Source organism: Cryptomeria japonica, unplaced genomic scaffold (assembly GCF_030272615.1).
Source record: "Cryptomeria japonica unplaced genomic scaffold, Sugi_1.0 HiC_scaffold_1122, whole genome shotgun sequence".
NCBI lineage: Eukaryota > Viridiplantae > Streptophyta > Pinopsida > Cupressales > Cupressaceae > Cryptomeria > Cryptomeria japonica.
The window spans coordinates 18,491-22,500 of NW_026729743.1; the positions used below are offsets into that span (position 1 = coordinate 18,491).

Below are 4,010 nucleotides of genomic sequence, written 5' to 3' on the forward strand. Positions count from 1 at the left end.
GAGGTGCACACCCGGGGCAAACCGGGCTCCGACTTCGTGCACGCCGCACCTTGGAGCACACTTCAGAGCGCTCCTTGGTACGCACCAGGGCGCGCAACCCAGCCAAGGTGCTCACCCCGGCGAAGGTGCACGCGAGGTGCGCACCCGGGGCAAACCGAGCTCGGACTTCGTGCACGCCGCACCTTGGAGCACACATCGGAGCGCTCCCGGGTTCGCACCAGCATTGCGCACCTTTGATGCGCTGCCTTCACTAATTTCCAGAAAAGGCAAAAAAAAGAAAAAAATGAGATTTTAAAATTTCCGTTTTGAAAGATAGTGAAAAAAACGGAACGCGGGTGCCATCTTGAGCCCGCCCTGGTGTGCAGCCCAGGCAAGTTGTGCGCACCAAGGCACCCACCCTGGCCAAGGTGGGTCACGGGGTGGGTCCTAGGGTGGGTAACGGGGTGGGTACTAAGGTGCGTGCCAAGGTGGGTCATAGGGTGGGTGCCAAGGTGGGCACCAGGGTGGGTGTGCACCAACCCTAGCCAGGGTAGGTCACGGGGTGGTTGTCGGGGTGGGCGTCAAGGAGCCAAGGTGGGTGGCAAGTAGCCAAGTTGCGTGCCAAGGTGGGTGTCGGGGTGGGTGCCAAGGATCCAAGGTGGGTGCCAAGGAACCAAGGTGGGTGTCTGGGTGGGTGCCGAGGTGGGAGCCAGGGTGGGTCCCAAGGTGAGTGCAAAGGTGGGTGCCAGGGTCAAGGTGAGTGCCAATGTGGGTTCCAAGGTGCCAGGGTCAGGGTGAGTGCCAATGTGGGTTCAAAGGTGCTAAGTTGGGTGCGAGGTTGGGTGCGAGGGTGGGTGGGTGCCAAGGTGTGCTAGGTGGAAGCCCGGGTGGGTCGGCATCCCATGGGTGTCGAGTTGGGTGCCTGATGGGTGCTTCTTGTCAAGTTTTAGTCGTCGGGACTCATTTCGAGCCTTAGAGGTCGTTTCTTGTCCGGTTGCCCTGTCTTCGACCTGGGAACCCAATTTTGGTCCTCGGGTCCCATTTTTTTTTGTCTCGCATCCCACTTTTGGCCTGTGGCCTTTTCGGGGTCGATTCTCGTTTTGGGCATCAGAGCATGTTTCTTCTCCTAAAACCCAATATTTGTTTATTAAGTCTCGGAACACATTTTTGTTCTCGTGGACCCATCATGGGTCTTGGAACGCATTTGTGGTCCTTGGGTCCCATTTTGCATCCCGAAACTTGTGTTTTGGTGCTTGATCCCTATTTTGGGTGCCCACCTTGCACCAAGTGCGCACCCGGGGCAAACCGAGCGCCTTGGTGCACCGGGGCAAGATCGAGCGTGCACCCGAGGCGCCCCGAACATGCACCAAGGTGCACTCGGCCCACATGTGAGCGCAGGTCGTTGCGCCCGAGGTGGTGTGTGGGCACCGCGTTGCAGACGGGACACTGCACGCACACGACGCCCCCTACAGGTGCACGCACGTAGGCCGGGCCGGGTGCACACCCGACGCCCTAGCAAGGTGCGCGCACCCGGGCAGGGCTCACACTTGGCGAACGGGGCGCACTTCGCGAGGGAGGGTGTGCACCTCGACGGGGGTGGGTGGCCGGGGTGGATTCGCACGTGGGTCGCGGTTTGCTAAGTACACACTGCGACAAGCTCATAACGGGTGCGATCATACCAGCGTTAGTGCACCGGATCCCATCAGAACTCCGCAGTTAAGCGCGCTTGGGCCGGAGTAGTACTGGGATGGGTGACCTCCCGGGAAGTCCCGGTGTTGCACCCTTTTTTAGTTTTTCGCCGGGCATCGCAATGCTATTTGAATAAACCTTTTGCCCGTTTGCGTTCTCGTCGGGGCCGGGCCGGGCCGGGGTGCGCTGCCCGCACTACCGCGCGCGCGGGGGCGACACCGAGCGCGCACCCGAGGCGCCCCGAGCACACAGGCCACGGTGCAACCCGGGCGTTGTGCGCGCACCCCGGTGCGCCCGAGGTGCTGCGCGCGCACCCAGGTGAAATCGGTGTGCACCTCGGCCAGTGCGCGCTCGGTCGAGTCGCGCACGTTGGCCAAGGTGCACGGTGATGTTTCTTACTCTAAGGTTCCGCACCAGACGCCCGGGACAGGTGAGCGAAGCTGGGCGGGGCCGGGTGCGCGGCCGGGGCAGGTGCACGCAGCTGGAGAGAGCTTTGGAGCACACTTCGGAGCGCACCAATGATGCGCTCCATTCAAAAGTTTCCTGAAAAGGCAAAAAAAGTTGAGATTATAGAATTTCCCACTTGAGAGATTGTAAAAAAAAAAAATTTAAAATGAAGGAAACGCGGGTGCCAAGGTGTGCGCAGCCCAGCCAAGGTGTGCGCACCAAGGCGCCCACCCTGGCGAAGGTGCACGCAAGGTGCGCACCCGAGGCAAACCGGACAATTAACCCAACTTTCGACTTCGCGCGCACCTTGGAGCGCACTTCGGAGCGCTCCTTGGTGCGCACCAATCTTGGGCACCTCGGAGTGCACCATGGCGCCCACCAAGGTGCGCACCCGGGGCAAACCGAGCTCCGACTTCGTGCGCACCTTGGAGCGCACGAAAGGTGCGCACCATGGCGCCCACCAAGGTGCGCAGCCCAGCCAAGGCGTGCGCATCAAGGTGCGCACCCTGGCGAAGGTGCGCACCCGGGGCAAACCGAGCTCCGACTTCGTGCGCACCTTGGAGCGCACAAAAGGTGCGCAACCCAGCCAAGGTGTGCGCACCCCGGTCAAACCGAGCTCCGAATCGTGCGCACCAGAGGTGCACGCCATCGTGCGCACCTTGGAGCACACTTCGGAGCCCTCCTTGGTGCGCGCCGATGTTGCGCACCTCGGAGCGCACCCGGGGAAAACAATGCAATTAACCCGACTTTCGACTTCGTGGGCACCTCGGAGCGCTCTCGGGTTCGCACCTCGGAGCACACCGAGGTGCGCACCTTTGATGCGCTGCCTTCACCAATTTCCAGAAAAGGCAAGAAAACATTGAGAAGGTGTGCGCACCGAGGTGCCCACCCTGGCGAAGGTGCACGCGAGGTGCGCACCCGGGGCAAACCGGGCTCCGACTTCGTGCACGCCGCACCTTGGAGCACACTTCGGAGCGCTCCTTGGTGCGCACCAGGGCGCGCAACCCAGCCGAGGTGCCCACCCCGGCGAAGGTGCACGCGAGGTGCGCACCCGGGGCAAACCGGGCTCCGACTTCGTGCACGCCATGGTGCCCACCGCGGCGAAGGTGCACGCGAGGTGCGCACCCGGGGCAAACCGGGCTCCGACTTCGTGCACGCCGCACCTTGGAGCACACTTCGGAGCGCTCCTTGGTGCGCACCATGGTGCCCACCAGGGCGCGCAACCCCGCCGAAGGTGCACGCGAGGTGCGCACCCGGGGCAAACCGGGCTCCGACTTCGTGCACGCCGCACCTTGGAGCACACTTCGGAGCGCTCCTTGGTGCGCACCATGGTGCCCACCAGGGCGCGCAACCCCGCCGAAGGTGCACGCGAGGTGCGCACCCGGGGCAAACCGGGCTCCGACTTCGTGCACGCCGCACCTTGGAGCACACTTCGGAGCGCTCCTTGGTGCGCACCAGGGCGCGCAACCCAGCCGAGGTGCCCACCCCGGCGAAGGTGCGTACCCGGGGCAAACCGGGCTCCGACTTCGTGCACGCCGCACCTTGGAGCACACTTCGGAGCGCTCCTTGGTGCGCACCATGGTGCCCACCAGGCCGCGCAACCCAGCCAAGGTGTGCGCACCAAGGTGCACGCGAGGTGCGCACCCGGGGCAAACCGGGGTCCGACTTCGTGCACGCCGCACCTTGGAGCACACATCGGGGCGCTCCCGGGTTCGCACCGGCGTTGCGCACCGTGGTGGGCACCTCGGAGCACACCAAGGTGGGCAGCGAGGTGCGCACCTTTGATGCGATGCCTTCACTAATTTCCATAAAAGGCAAAAAAAAAACGAGATTTTAAAATTTCCGTTTTGAAAGATAGTGAGAAAAAGGGAATGCTGGTGCCATCTTGAGCCCGC

The 4,010-nt window shown here is 62.9% G+C and overlaps 1 non-coding gene across 1 annotated transcript; it reads left to right on the forward strand.

Annotated features, from left to right (window-relative positions):
• Window positions 1-1,644: 1,644 nt before the first annotated feature.
• On the forward strand, window positions 1,645-1,763 carry LOC131873159 (5S ribosomal RNA). Its single transcript, XR_009371178.1, has one exon. It is a non-coding gene; the product is annotated as a 5S ribosomal RNA (ribosomal RNA).
• Window positions 1,764-4,010: the final 2,247 nt, after the last annotated feature.